The following is a 17,506-nucleotide window of genomic DNA, read 5'->3' on the forward strand; positions in this document are numbered from 1 at the left end:
TACCTTTTTGAGCATCCTAGATATTGGAGATAATAATACACAGATTTGATTGATACCTGTGTTTAAGCAAGTAATGAGTGTTATTATTCTATAGAATCTTGTATCAGTAATATGAACTCGTGTCTTGACCAAATAGAGATAAAAAATTGTTCAAAGGTGGTCGAGTAGAGATCGGATAATGTATTGGTCAATCCTATAGCTATACTTATCAAATATAAAAAAAAAAACTCGACTATTGCCGACCCCTAGATAACGTCAAACTGTACAAACAATTGAAAGATTGACCGTCTTATACAAGGAGAGTTAATTTTTTAAAAAGAGATACAAAAGAAATCTAAAGAACAATAAAACATAAAGTGTGAACACAAACTGACACAGCCATGGCAAAAAAATAAAAAGACGATAAGACAAACAACAGTCCAATTAAGACAACGCTGAAAACTAAAATCCGACAAAATAATTAACCTCAATACATTGATGTTTGTTTACTGAAATTAAACAGACTCGACCAATATCCGATTATCCCTAAACCCCTTTACGATTAAATCGTTGTGGTCTGTATATAAAAAAGAAGATGTGGTATGATTGCCAACTAGACAACTGTCCACAAAAGATCAAAATGACACAGACATTAACTACTATAGGTCACCGTAATTTCTGGTCGAGATAGAATTAAAACCAAATATACATAAATGTAGTTCATCTAGTCATGCTAGTAGAGTAAAGATCGTGTAAATAAAGGCAACAGTAGTATACCGCTGTTCAAAACTCATAAATTCATGGACAAAAAACAAAATCGGGGTAACAAACTAAAACTGAGGGAAACGCATTAAATATAAGAGGAGAACAACGACAAAATCCTATGAGAATAACAAATATAACATCAAAACCAAATACATGAATTTGGGATAGATAAGTACCGTGACACGTCTAATAGTAATGTGAATTCACATTCAAAAGATAGTGAATTGGTCGAGATAATCGAATGAATGTTCAATTAGTTGGGTTGAAGATCTGAAGTAGATGTTAAGGAGTCGTGAATATGCGAGTTGGAGTCTTGTACGGTCGGATAGCCATCGAGTAGAAGTCGGAACCAAGTCCGATCAAGAATTTGATTACACTCTGTCATTTTGTCAATCTTAATCTTCGAGTTGATCGGCAGTGTACAGTAGGGTGGCGTTAACACAGTGCCGACTATGGCTCCCATTAGAGTTCAGCTAGAGCCAAAATGTCATATCATTATCTGAATGCAGTCGTAAACGTTCGTAACAGATCTTTACAAATCTGAAAAGATTCGGAGAGGTCGGCTAATCCCCCCGACATTTAGGTGTGTCGTGCAACATCCGTGAATACCTAGACGATTCTGTTTAGTCGGATAACAATTGTGAATACGACGTGACAGATTCTGCTGTATCGAATCAAAAACTTGAAAATCAAAACAATGTTTTGTGTTTCCTAGACGGTGTTCTGAGGAAAGGGCATGATCCGGAGAAATTTGTCGTTGCTGCTTCTCACCGATTTGGTCAAAATTGCATTTAGATCTTGCGAACCGTATTTGATGAAACCATGACGGAACGGTCCCGTTATCATAACGAACTTTGGCAATTATGGAACACGATACGACTTATTCCATACAAAGCAGTTTGCAATGCGGCACCAATTGTTCTGATCATTCCAAATATGGTATTAGTTGTAGGATTCCAGATGCTTGGACTTTCATATTTGGTTGAGCTGCTCATGTTTACAATATAACGTGTGTGTGTGTGTGAATCGTTATTACTTTAAGATATAAATTACAAACATCCACTCTGACTACACCATTCTTGACACATGACAGTACTTAATTTCGAGGAGCACAACTTGTTTATACATTGCGTAAAGGTGAAGCCGCAAATATACGTTGTCATTCTAAAATTTGGAAGAGTATCTTGTCCCGAAAATCCTGTACGTTGATAAAGCGAATGAATGAGTGACTAAATATCGTCCTTCAATTTTTGGGTAGAGACTTGTGGATGTTTAAATTTTCGACATTATATCACATTTAAGACCATTTTGTATGAATGTAGCTATGCACAACTCCAACAAATGAGAATAATTAACTCGTGACTCGAAATTTTTTACTAAATCTGGTAAGATTAAAGAGCATAGAAAAACATCTTTAACTATGGCTAGCATACACGTGATATATTTTTTTTTTATCTTAGGCACATTGCTAAATTATAGTAGATCTGATCATTGATAATAAATGCTGCGAAACACTGGTCTTCTGACAATGTAAAACCCTTTTAGAAGGAATACCATATATATTTTTTGAACAATAAGAAGAAAATCAGAAAAATTTCCGTGGAAAATGCAAGACCAAGATCAAAAGCAACAACTGTCATATCCTAAATATATATGTGCATACATGTTTATTGTAGATTATGTTTATAACACAATATTTCCCACATGAAATAATAACCTAAAATGTGTTTTACGTGTAGATATTTTTTCAAATTCCATTTAAAAAAGAACATTTTAATCTAAGATTTTGAAAACAGTCGTATATAATAGTAAGAATGAAAATTGCAGATAACTTTATACGTTGAATCCAGTGCAAGTAATTTGTTTAAACACTGCTATTCAATATTTAAGAATAAAGAGATGTGGTGAGATTTGCCATGAGACTTTCAACCAAAATATCACATTATGACAAATATCAATCGACTACAAACACCATATTACAAGTTCCTGATGTCCGACACGTACACAAATAATAATGCAGAATTTAACGTATTTGTAAATAACTACACACCTTTATCGTGTTGAGGTCGCCGCGATATAGCCTTTTTGTGCTCATGCGGCGTAAAGCAACCAACAATCAATCAATTATCTTGTTAAGGAGGTTCGCGGGTTCAAATTTTCAGCAAAAAAAAAAAAAAAATAAAAAAATAAACATTTGTTTTTTTCATTACAAATTTTATTTTTTACACTATCAGTTATTACTTTATGATATGGTACAAAAATCAACCAAAAAAATCAATTCTGTTTGCCATAGATGACTTAAAATGTTTATATCATTTAAAAAGCTCCAAATTATCTCCCTTTGGTCCAAAAATGTCATTTTTTGGCATTAAAGTTGAAATATCTTTTTAAGCACATCGGTGACCTATATTTTTTATTATTGTTTTCCAATAAGCTATACATAAACTAAATACTTGTAAAATTTAAGCGATTTCTGTAATTAGGTTATTTTTTTATTTCGATATTACCTCTATTTCTCCTATTAGTTCAACAGAAAAAAAGTACATTTATAAAAATGTATGCTTCTTTCGAAGGCAGATTGTGAGCGTAAATGAGGGGTGACCTCAATTTTTTATTTTCTTTTTCTTTTAAGTATAAGATAAAGTTCATTTATAGAAAAATAAAGCTAACTCCTATATTAGAAAAAAAAAATGATTTAGATCTGCGAGCCCTCTTAAGAACCTGACATATCAGCACATTGTATGAAATTAACTTGAAATGATTTGAATCGTTAGAAAAGCACACAACACACACATAAAAACCAACTAAATTAAATATGAAAAGACAAAAGATGCAAGATTTTTCGGATTTATTGAAAGATGTAATAAAGCAAATGTCAATATTAATTGAATAATGTTCCACCATACTACGTACAGTGCCAGTACGGATTCATCTTATTACGTAAAAAGACCTAATAACCAATCTCTGTACACAACTCATCATATAAACCAGAATGTAAATTGTGTACGACTGATGCACATTACTTCTACAAAAGACCCAGCAATATCGCTCAAATAAAAAGTGAAAAAAGGCAAAAAAGAACGGATTTGAGGAGCAAATGGCCGAAACGACAACCAGATTATCAACTGTAAATAAGACATACAGCTGAGTGAGTCTTTCGATAACGTCACTCAAATTTTCTTCATTTGTAGTAAATTGGATATCAACATAAACATGATGAAGGTGCAATATCATAAATATTTGAAAGGTTAGAAAGAAATCACTGGTAACACGTTTCTGGAGTTGAAGAGTAAACTTTACCTGTATTTAGAATAAGCAGGCATCTGAACTAAATAAAGCACCTTTATTACTGAGGAAAGTGCACTAGAATACCAAAATTCTAGATAAAAAATAGCCTCCTTTGCTTATATACCTGAATGATCATGGATTTTCGGAGTCATTATTATTGTACAATTCTGCAATGCAAGATATGCTGAGAAAAACTCATTGATGAAGTTCAAATAATATCATTGATAATTAGATTTTAAATGATTAATGCTTATTGTTATCTTATTGTTTGCTGTCCATTCATGTGCATGAACCATCTTTATAACACATAGAGAGAATTTAAAAAAGCAAGGGAAATGATTCATTGATTCTTTAGATTATAATTTCTTGGTTCCATAGTTGGTGATTATTTATTTATTAAAGTAATAACATATTTAAATAAAATATTCATGACGGCATCGTTTCGTTCTCATATTAATTAAATAAAAGAGTTTGACAAAAATCTTCTAATTTTTTTTCTTCCTAAAAGCCACCAATAAGGATATGTAGATATACTGATACATCCACACCATCAATTGAGAATACAAAGGGTGGATTTTTTTATTTTACAAATGACATAGATAAAGGTCTCAGTGTTCTCTTGGAGTGATATTTAGGTTCTTATCAACATAAGACACAATCTTAAAATTCATTACCATGTTGATTTCGCAAACGAACATTGCTTTTTCTAAAGTGTTTTTGTGTGTAATGTTTTCAATAGATATTGCACAGCTGAATGTTGCAAAATTGTTTGTAGCTTTTGAAAAAAAGTAAAATTAGTCAGTTGGTTTGACTAAATTGAAATACCACTCATTTGTATATGTATTTAAAAAATATTCAAATTTCTTTCTTTTGTGACTCTGTAAAACACGATCCTGTAAGATTTTTCAATATTTATAAATTTGAATTTCATGTTCTTAGTTGGGTGGTATGTTCAAATCTGGACACTATCTGCTCTTTGGTCGGGTTGTTGTATCTGTGACACATGATTTAAGCCATATTTATTTAAGATTGATGGATTTTGTTTATGTATTTGTTTTTCATATTTAACGGGTCTCGTATTCCACATACTAACAACACCAAAACTAAACAATAATACAAACCAATTTAAACGCACAATTGAGTAGTTAGTTTTTTATTTTGGATCCTCAATGCTCTTCAACTTTGTACTTGTTTGGCTTTATAAATATTTTGATATGAGCGTCACTGATGAGTCTTATGTAGACGAAACGCGCGTCTGGCGTACTAAATTATAATCCTGGTACCTTTGATAACTATTCTAACTATAACTTGAAACTAAAAAAATTAGAATGATTTGAATCTGAAAAAGACAAATAAGAATGCCACATATGCCACACAAATGAGTATTTCATATAAATAGCGAACACTGTCAGGATTGATCAAACGAAAGACCAACTTTGGGGAGATTTTACTTTGGTAATTCTGACACCTTGACAAAGAGGGACAGTCAAACTCACAAATCTAAGCCAAACTGACAACGTCATGGCTAAAAATGAAAAAAGACAAACAGACAAACATAAGTTCACATGACACAACAGAGAAAACTAAAGAATAATCAACACGAACCCTACCAAAAAACTAGGAGTGATCTCAGGTGCTCCGGAAGGGTAAGCAGATCCTGCTCAACATGTGTCGTGTTGCTTGAAGTGTGTTACAAAACACGAAAACATTAAATTATGCATTATCTGACTTAAATACCGTCCAAAAATTTTATATTTTGCAATTATTTTCAAGATTTTCATCCTATTTTATCGACCATACTAAAGTATAATATTCTTTTCTGGTCTGTTCTCGTTTAAAAACACCCTGTGGCTCAGTTGTAGGATAAAATAAAACTCCCTTATATATCTAGGGATAAATTTTAGCAAGCATTAATCATTTAAAATAGAAGTAGAAGTGTAACTCCGCGAAGCTAGGCACACATGTATTGTTATGGTATATGAACAATACAAGTCAATTTGTAAATAATTTATTATGAAATTTGAGTATGAAAGAGAGATTTATGTTGCTATTGATTTTTTCTCCGTGACATTTTCATTTGCAATTTTTTTTTCTTCACCAGTGCTGTTTAGAATTATTGATTTTATTTTACCTTTGAATGGAAGTAAAACTGAGGACTTTGTCAGAATTAGATAATATACCCCAACCCAACCCTATCATGAAGTGTGGGGCTGTTATTCTATAGAAATTAAAATATTTGGTCATTGGTTGATTCAATAGAGAAAAAAAGGTATATGTATATAAAGATGTAATCAATTCAGAAATGACACAAACAGTGAGTACGAAAACGTGATATATCGTCGCTGGGCTTCTAAAATGTCGTATATGACTTTTTTGGCTAAAAATACTTTTTTACACCAATGGTCTGGGCAGGAGGAAATCTTTGGTATTACAAAATAGCATGCAGTTAGACCAATAAAAATGTGTGAAATAAGACATGTTACAAAATTGCCAATGTCAGTTGTTTGTAAAGTTTGCTTCCAAAATGTTGTATGAAAACTTGAAAATCGTTGTAGAATGGCTTTGGGAAAAAATAATTGTACATTTCTTTATTTCTGTGAAAATAATTTAAGTTCTTGGATAATCCAGAAATGTCAAAGTTTTTTTTTCACTGATATTTACAAAAATGTTCAAGTTTACATACGACATTTTGGAAGCATGCATTTTGCCAAAATTTTCAAAGCCTGTTTGTGAGATATTTTTTTCTTGAAAAATTTGTAATTTACAACATTTTAGAAGCCCAGCGACGATATGTACAAATAACACAAAAAACGAATAGCTATTGGTCAATGCATGACTTCCAATACAGTGTGAATCAAGAAGATTTTCAAAATCCTACACACGAAGATTTTGAATCTGGCTTGCTATTTAGATGTTTTGAATAGCTTGCAGATTCAAAAAGAGACTAAATCAACATAAGTATATAAACACCTGCATTAAAGAATAAAAAATAACTGTCAAATTCATAAATTTTGACAGATGTTTTATTTACATAATAAAAGCTAAATAATAACTCATTATAAATATCAGAATAACAATATTGTACACCAAAACTCGTTTGGTGTACATAAACCAAAAGCAATGCCGTTCAACCATAGTAGTTGTATGCTTACATCATATTCAAAGTAAGTCCAAAAGTCGTCATTGATTCTCCTTGATACAAATTAAATGATATGAGCAACTCTGATGAGTTTTATGTAACCAGTCCTACCTTAAATTACTGAAGATAACTAGTTATAGCTTATAAAATTGTATTTGTTAGGAAAATATCGAATTGTCAATGACAGCCTCATCTTTCTAAGCCAAGGACTATGATACGGTCCTCTCTTATTAACACATGGCAGATTAAAACAATGTGTGTGTGTGTGTGCTTTGCGTTTCTCATGTGAAACTGAAACTGACACATCTTGAAAATTGCAATTTTTGCTGCTTACATATTATTATATATAGTATTTTTCGAAGTAGGATTTAAGGGTAAATCAAAAAGCGACTTAAACATTACGATGTTTTACTGTTATTTTTTAGTTGATGACAAGATCACCACATCCACAAATAGTTTTAATAGAAATTTCCAGTTGATGCAGAGGAATGAGAGCAATGTCTTCGAAGAAAAACATACCCCCTCCCCATATAACCTTGATAATAAAAAGAAACAAGAAATATATCTTATGAGATAGGCATAACTCAAAGTGACTGGTGTATTATAGGAACTAATTGTTTGATTAAATCTACAAAATAAAATTCAAAAATAAACTGTTCGTCTTTTGTTTGTATTCTGTTTTATTCTTCAGACTAAATCCGATGAAGTCCGTCAGGAAGTTTGAAAATGTTATTATTTAAAATATTTATTATTAGTTCTGAATAATCTTCCCCGTTCAATGAGTCGAGCTCAATATTTTAATTACATTATTCCAAAATGCATTACATTGTACACTTATCACGTAATCCTTTATGTTAACACTGTTAAAATTAATAGATAATTATGAAAAACGGAGTTGAACTAATGACTTCAACAAATAAAAAAGAACGTTTCGGTTATATAATAATTATACACTACACAGCCTACGAACTTTGTTGAGAATGCATTCACGGTTACTAAATGGGCGAAATTATATAACTAGCTCATGCATTTTAGATTTAATAAAATTGAGAACGGAAATGGGGAATGTGCTAAAGAGACAACAACCCGACCATAGAGCAGACAACAGCAGGAGGTCACCAACAGGTCTTCAATGCAACGAGAAATTCTCTCACCCGGAGGCGTCCTTCAGCTGGCCCCTAAACAAATATATACTGGTTCAGTGATAATGAACACCATACTAAACTCCAAATTATACAAAAGAAACTAAAAGTTAAAATAATACAAGACTAACAAAGGCCAGAGACTCCTGACTTGGGACAGGCGCAAAACTGCGGCGGGGTTAAACATGTTTGTGAGATCTCAACCCTCCCCCTATACCTCTAGCCAATGCAGAAAAGTAAACGCATAACAATACGCATAGTAAAATTCTGTTCAAGAGAAGTCCGAGTATGATGTCAGAAAATGTAACCAAAGAAAATAAACAAAATGACAATAATACACAAATAACATCAGACTACTAGCAGTTAACTGACATGCCAGCTCCGGACTTCAATTAAACTGATTGAAAAATTATGTCTTCATCATATGAATATCAGGCACAATCCTCCACGTGAGGGGTTTTGTATCATACCATCATAACATATATGAGAAGAATATAACCTGTGTCATGCCAACAACTGGTTTATTAATAATAAATGTGTTTAGTAATTAATAATAAATGTGTTAAACCAACTGTTAAATGAGAATATTCCAATTGATTTTAAATTTGTGTTTCATTTAGTAAATAATATTTGTAATTATATGTGCATGCATATTTTTTATTATAGTGGTTGCTATCCATTTAAGTGTCTGTTTTTTCAAAATGCTCTTTCGGGGATATATTTAAGTTCTAATGAGCATTACATACAATCTGACAATTCTTTACCATGTTGATGTCGCAAACGGAAGTTGATTTTTCTATTTTGTTTTTGTGTGTAATGTTTTCATCGGGTATTGCAGAACTCAATGTTCAAAAACATACATTTGTTACTACAAAAGACAGAAGAATTTTTCCTACCAGTACATCAGGAATAAAGCAAATAACATTGTCTCCAGCTGCTTGTGCGTCATTGTGCTCCATACAGGATTGTTGCTATGCTAGTTATGACATGAAAACCAAACACTGCTACTTAGATAAATCTTGTTGCCCAAAAAATGAGTCTTCAATAGATTCACTAATGATAAAGCAAAATACAGGTAAATTTGTTATTTTTACTTGAAATGGAGATAATTATAATCTCCTTTTTTAATACGATTTGATGAAAATGTAGGTATACTGTGGATTCATTTATTTTCGTTGGTACCAATTTTCGTGGATTCAGGAAATCTTGCATTTTCGTGGATATTTAAATTCATAATTTTGGCAAAGTCTGTATACATTTATTCAGAAAATTTGTATTTCGTTAAACATTTAAATTGGTTGTTCCCCTAAACCAACGAAATCAACGAAAATTGAATTGGTATCCAACGAATATTAATGAATCCACAGTGAATATGTTGACAATTCCGGTGGTTGCCTTTGAAAAGAAGCCAAAAATAGATAGAAAATCAATAAACATGTATTTTTATAAAAGTTTAAGCCATAAACAAAAGCAATTAATCAATTTGTATTTCTATTTGTAAGTTTGCAGAGTATTGTAATACCAGTAAAGTCCACAATGTTAAGCCACAGATGTTCCCGGTACCAAAAAGTAAAATAACAAAATACTAAACTCCGAGGAAAATTCAAACGGAAAGTCCCTAATCAAATGTCAAAATAAAAATCATCAAACGACTGTACAGGCATTTTCATGTGGAAAATGGTGGATTGAATTTTTTTTTATAGAAACAATACCTTTCATTTGTATGAAAGTCGCATCAAATTCTATTATATTGACAAAGATGCGTGAATAAAACAAACAGAAAAAATGTCAAAATAGGGTAAAGCAGTCAGCATTGTGTCACAATCTTAACCACTAAAACAATAAACAAATATGTAACAAAGAAGCACTAAATGGCATTGTTTATTGATTGCTTTAACTTTATTTATCAGATTGTCTTTTAAGGTCTTGTGATGTTATAATATATAATTGATGTCTATCGTGTTGGATGAAAAGCTTTTATATGACAAACTTTCATATTCTGTCTTGTTATAAGAGTAATTCAATTTCAATTAACGATTAATTTATGGAACAAAATACTCATTCACCATAAATCATCTTATACATAAAGCTTTTTGCTGATGTCTTTTCAATCACAAAATTTAACGTGGGCAAGTCAGGAATTGATGACCTTTTATCAAGATCAATGGATTTTGAGTTAGCCGGAGGCTTTTCTTTTTAAATAAATAATTCCCTTAGTATATAAAACTTTCTTAGGTAGGTATTTGAAAAAAATGTTGTTAAATCATAAATTAAATGCTTAAAAATTGGCTACTTACCTAAAATATGTTATCAACCTTTTAGATTTTTATAGCCAAAGACTAGGAATATTGGAAGCAAGATGTTCGTTTTTGTTAAATTAAAATTCACTTTTATATAGGAATATTGTATTGGCGTATATTTCAGGTGTTTAAAATTTCAGGTACAAATGATTGAAACAAAATAACATGGATATATGTCTTAGGTTCATCCTGCAGAACTTCAATGTTGTGTACGATAATGTAATACTGTTATTTTAACAAAATACCAACAACTTAAACCACTACCATTTGAGATACGACGATGTAACTTTTCGATCGAATCTACGAAAAAATCCTACCATTTTTTATGAAACGGTATAAATCTTACGATTAGACATCTGACTGACGTAAGCTCTGAATTATCGTACGAATGTTTGGGGACCGATGTCCTGTTATTTGATCAAGTTTCTCTAGGTATTTTATCTTTACTTTCAGTTTCATTCTCTTGTCCAAACAGATGGTTAAAGTACGAAGATAAATGTTACTACTTTAGCGAAGAGGAAAAAACGTGGGACGAAGCTAGGGTTTGTATTATGCTTTTTTATGGACTTGATTGCTACTGACATTGTTACACCCCATATTATTATTGTATTTTGAAAGATGTGAAAAATGTAGTTTCATTTATAAAAAAACATTGAAAATATGAGACTTATATACATCAGACATGCATACAATATAATATTTAATTTCTAGTTTATATTAAACTAAGTAAACGTGTAACCAATTATTCGTAAACGTTGTATGTTTGATATGTTTGCAAGGTTTCAATACACCGCCTACCAGTGATTGCCAGTGATGAAACAAATAAGCAAAAAAAAAAAAAAAAAAAAAATGCACCAATCGAATATTTAAATTATAGTTATCAATTTAAACCTCATTTTTTGATCCAATGATTTCATTATTAACCTTTGTTCCCGTGGACAAATACAAATAAATTAAGACAAAAGTTATACAGAACACCAGATCTTTCATAATAGACCAAATTAATAGTACCAGGATTACAATCTAAAACACCAGACGCGCGTTTCGTCTGCATAAGACTCATCAGTGACGTTCAGATCAAAATAGTTATAAAGGCAAACAAGTACAATGTTGAAGAGCAATGAGGTCAAAATTCCAAAAAGTTGTGCCAAATACGACCCTGGTAGTCTATGTCTGGTATAAGAAAATCAATAGTTTTTCGAAAAATACATAGTTTTGTAAACCGGAAATTTATTAAAATGACCATATAATTGATATTCATATCAACACCGAAGTGCTGACTACTGGGCGGGTGGTACCCTCGGGGACGAAAACAGACCAAATCAAAACTATGATAATTTTATTTTTTTTTATCGAATTGAAATGTGTCAACACAATGGTGTCTATTGCCGACTAGCAGTTAACATCATTTTTGTTTCAGATAACTTTATAAAAAAACACTAAACGGAATGAAGTTTGTAATTGCACTGATTGCATCATAGTTTTGGGAGTAAGCTGGAAAATAATAATATGCATTTACCTTTTCACTTTCTTACATGCAATTACCATTCCCTATACAATACATTCTCAATAGTGTAGGAAAATATAAAATATATCTAACGCGCTTTAGGGGACGACCATTTGATATTCTTGGGAGGGGTTATTTAGTTTTGTAAACTAAGAGGACAGTTTTGGAACTGCTAAAGGCACAAGAAGCTATAGAACAAATGATGAAAATCATGCTTTATGGATGTTCCCCAGACCCTTTCTTAATCTGAAAATACAATTTCTGTTTTAATAATTTTTGACAAAGCAAAATGTATAGATTCAATGTAAGACTTATGTTTCTAGGGACAACATCATCAGACCAATATGCAAGATAAAGCAAAAATGTAATTCACATATACATGTAGTTAACTGTGGCTGCTCATGATCAAGTTAATAACAAAATCACTAATTACAAAATGAATGCAACACTAACAGATTACAGAAGGGCAAATAATGAACAAAAGACAAATAAATAAGAAACATTGATCTCGAAAAATCAGGGACTACGTCTGAGGAAAAACAGAACTTGCTTCTTGCAAGGCACTCACGTTGAACACAATTTGATATGGAGACAAGCGTTTGGTTTTAAAATTTCCTACATGAGGAATTTGCCTCAATGTAGTTACGGCCCTGTAATAAAAGTGAAGTAAGTATTCCTGAAATAATATACCTCAAGTTAAATGAAGCCAATTTTTCAGACATTTCAAGTATATTTAAATGATATTTATACTTTTATCATTAAAAGATTTGGAAAGTGTTTCCAGATTGTTTGGGGAAAAGGGATGCATTTATGAAGAATCTTGTGCCATCTCATACTTTTGATAAGACCTGCTGAGTTATTTATTTTCAATACATTGCAAGTCAGGTATTTATTTTCAAACTACCACAGAACAAACCATTTATTTTTGTGATTATCAAGGCTGAGTTATTTATTTTTTATTAAAATTCTCCTGCACCCCCCCCCCCCCCCCCCAGAATATCAAATGATGGTCGTCCCCTTAGAAACTACAAGAAAGGCGATGTTTGGATTCACACTTCACGTATACAATGCATTTAACTATACTGTTTTATATTTTATAGTTTGGCACGTTTTTTGAAAGCATGTAAATTCTAATCTTGACATGAAATAAAGCGATGTGAATGACCAGTGAAATATCGTAATACCATTTGATGTTTGTTATTATAGCTGACGTGCGAGTATGATGGAAGTAGGCTAGTTGAAGTCGGTTCTAGTTGTGAAAACGACTTTTTGAAGATGACAGCAGCTGTATATGGCAATTGTATGTATATTGAATGCAATGTACTTGACATGACATTTGTAAATAGGAATACATACATTTATATATATATATATATAAACTAAATTGAAAACTACGTTCAAACCTATGATTGCGTTGGATAAAAACCGCAATTTTTATACGTGTGCACGTAAAACAAATTTCATCGTAGAAGGGTTTAAATACAGAACAAACAACATTTTCCAAAAAAACAAAAAAGTGAAAAAGTATATTTAAACAAAACGCATTTGACTAACAGGTCGAACAACTGATGTTCTTTAACCCTGCTGACTGTCATTGGCGATTGCCAAAAAACATTGATCACACGATGTAATAAAATGGATCTTAATACTAAACAGAAAACAATAAACTTGCGGCAAAGATTTTATGCCACAAACATAAGGTGTCAATATTTTTTTTATACACCAGATATATTGCAAGGTCATGTGTATGCAAATCACAAAAGGAAGTAACGGTAAAGGTCTTATTTTTTTTTCACATACTGTAAGACCATTCCAGATTTGTTACATTTGCATAAATCTAATTTAAATAAATCAAACTAACTAAAACATTTTTTTTTTCAAAAGCTAAAACATTTTGGTAAAACGAATATTGATTGATGATAATTAATCATGTATTTTCCTACACATGGTGACAACAGTTTGGCTCAGCTGCAGTGTACGGATATGAATATCCGATAAATAAATATGTATTCATACGCTAATAAAATTTATACGCATCGTTTCTTGTAATTGTTTATCTGCATTGATTATAAGAATACCATACAAAGGTGGCCATTGATTGTTCTTGATCATGTTTATCGCATTTAAATTGCATCTTTATAAATCTACATAATATGAAAATAGTTTGTTGTTTTCTACATGCATTAACTTTGAATAACTTTTAGTGTTTAGTTTTCTATGTTGTGCCTTCTGTACTATTATTTGTCTGCTTGTCTTTTTATTTTTACCCATGGCGTTGTCAGTTTATTTTCGATCTATGAGTTTTACTGTCCCTTTGGTATCTTTCGTCCCTCTTTTGTAGCTTACTGGTTAGATGGAAGTGACATACAGAATGAGGGTACTTGGATGTGGGTCAGTAGTCTGACTAAATTTACATTTACTGATTGGTATTCAACAGAACCAAGCAACTATACAGGAGAAAATTGCATTCGCATCACGATACACTTAGACTTCAAATGGGGGGATGACTTATGTAGCAACAAACTCAGATTCATATGTGAAAAAAGTAAGTTGTTATTTAAAAAATATTCAATAAAACATTTAACCTAAAAACATTTAACTCTTTATAAAATCTGTATGTGTAGGTAACAATTTCTAACAACCATTAGATAAAGACACGTGAATCCCTTAAGCTTTAAGATATGAATTCGATGATCAATCAATTTTCCACAATGTTTGATATGAGCGTCACTGATGAGTCTTATGTAGACGAAACGCGCGTCTGGCGTACTAAATTATAATCCTGGTACCTTTGATAACTATTTGATAATAAAAAACGCAAAAGATATTATTGTCCTAATTTACTTAAAGGAGTTGTTACTTGTCCATAACACTTGAGATAACTTGCAGAATGTGGATAGGCTTGAGTTTTGTATACTATTGTTCGTCTTATTTTTCTTTTTTTGTTATGGCGTTGTCAGTTAATTTTCGAAGTATGATTTCTTATGTCACTTTGGTATTGTTTACCTCTCTTTTATTAGCCAACACTTCTGTGGTTCTCGTCAGATGCTTTCAAAATAAAACATCAGCATATGATAATTTCAAAGAATTTATAAATGAAGTTTTAATAATATTTGCTAGTCTTGCTAACCATTATATCACTACTTTTTTGCAAATTTTTACACAATGTTTTCCACTGTAACCACTGGGCCGAGTTCATTATAGATAGAGATAATTATAAGCAGCAAGAATGTTCAGTAAAATAAGATCTAAAAACACATCACCATCACCAAAACACAATTTAGTCATTAATCCATCTGTGTCCTTTGTTTAATATGCACAATGACCAAGGTGAGCGACGCAGGCTCTTTAGAGCTTCTAGCTCCTTATGTGCTGATTTGACGCTTTTGAAATCATCTTACATTGAGAATGGTAAAATCTTCGAGCAAAACACATTTTCCTTGTTCAAATTTCATCTATACTTTGATTCTATTTTGTTTTATCAGCTTTTTTACGTTATAAGTTTAGTGTTTGTTATTGAATTTTTTTAGTTCCCCCTAAACAAGCTGGAGCCTTATCTTAGTGATTTTAATTACGCGATTAACAATACAAGTCTTCGTTAGCTTATGTTAAAAAATTAACATTACTTTATATAAAATATAATTGAGAATGGAAATGGGTAATGTGTCAAAGAGACCCGACCATAATTTGTTTTTAAGTTTTGTTATGGCTTACTTAAATTTGGTACTTTCCTTATACGTTATTTACTTCTAAGCGTTCAATATATTTCTCCTTCAGGGTGGTCGAGTAATTGAATTGGAATGGATATGACCTAACACATATAGCAGCATGTAGCAGCAAACACTTTGTGTACGTCGTTGCATTAGTTGTGATGTCAGGATTAATGCAATGCATTTCTTTTTCAAATGACGATGTAATGATTGATTTCTTTTGTTTGTTGTTGATTTAAACTGAAGAGTTATAAGTAATGTCGAAATATCATCATTACAATCATGAAATCAGACCCGTTAAGATTAAATAATTTTTTATTTTTACGATTGATATATATATATATATTGTTCTGTCAGGTCTTTTGATCTAAAGTTGGATGGGTCATTTAAATGAGGACACTTGAACCTCGTTTAATTTTACAGTTTAAAAGTATCTGTGAAATTAAAGCCATATACACGAGCTCGCCTGTTCCTTATCAAAGGTTATGTAAGGGTTTCGTACTTTAAGTTTTTGGTTTTTTTTTCAGGGAGGAAGGGTAAAAAAGGGTGTTTCATATGAACACGATTACGAATAATTAATCAAATCAAATATCAAAAAAATAACGATAAAGCTATTATCATATGGATGTGACCAAAAACAGTTGTGTTCTTTATGTTGTGTGTCTAAAATAACGTTACCTATCATTTTACTCTAACCTGAATATATCAGGCTCATCCATGACACAAAACATTAATGGCGTAATCAATGTTATCCGTTTGACAGTTTTTACACTTTTCAAAGTAACATCAATTATAATGCGGAATACATTGTTTACAAAAATAGCATTCCCCCCCCCCCCAATTTGCACATTATTTATCTATTTCTGTGCTAGTATGAAGAGCATAAAAGTTATCTGAATAATAAATGCTAATGATTGTCTAGTTAATTTTATTTGGATTGCATTTCACTACATAATTTTCTTAAACACTGACACTGAGTTATTTGAGGAGAGGTATGATCCTTAGATAACGTTTATAAAAAGTAAAATCACAAAAAAACTGAACTTTGAGGAAAATCTAATCGGAAAGTCCATAATCACATGGCAAAATCATTAAGTTTATACGATACTGCTTCTGATCTTATCAATAAAAATGACCCCTAGATAACGTTCATATAACGCTGCTTCTGAAACCTTTTCCATAGACATGATCTCTAGATAAAGTTCTTTAAAAACACTGTTACTGAGTTATACGGGGATATGATCATTTGATAACATTGATATAACAGTGACCATGTGCTTTTCAATGGATTTGACCACTAAATAGAGTTCATATAACACGGGTTCTAATTTGCCTAGGACCATGATCCCTCATTAAAGACCATATAACACTGTTTTTGAGCTTTTCGAGGTTTTCTTCATGACCCCTAAATAAAATTTATATACCACCGATACTTAGTTTTTCAAGGGATGTGACCCCTAAATAACGTTTTTCAACACTGGGACTTAGTTATTTGAGGTGTATGACCACTATATAACGTTCCTGTAACACTGGTACTGTGTTTTACAAGTAGTATGATCCCTAGATAACGTTCATAAAACACTGGTCCTGAGTTTCTCAAGGGATATGAAACCTAGATAACGTGCATACAACATTGAAACTAAGACTTGAATTAACTTTTTTAAGGACTAGATCTT

At 31.5% G+C, this 17,506-nt stretch overlaps 1 long non-coding RNA gene across 1 annotated transcript; it reads left to right on the forward strand.

The window, feature by feature from the left end:
* Window positions 1-8,987: 8,987 nt before the first annotated feature.
* On the forward strand, window positions 8,988-16,290 carry LOC143078296 (uncharacterized). Its single transcript, XR_012979160.1, has 5 exons — window positions 8,988-9,388; window positions 11,067-11,155; window positions 13,327-13,420; window positions 14,462-14,665; window positions 15,898-16,290. It is a non-coding gene; the product is annotated as an uncharacterized LOC143078296 (long non-coding RNA).
* Window positions 16,291-17,506: the final 1,216 nt, after the last annotated feature.

Source organism: Mytilus galloprovincialis, chromosome 6 (assembly GCF_965363235.1).
Source record: "Mytilus galloprovincialis chromosome 6, xbMytGall1.hap1.1, whole genome shotgun sequence".
NCBI lineage: Eukaryota > Metazoa > Mollusca > Bivalvia > Mytilida > Mytilidae > Mytilus > Mytilus galloprovincialis.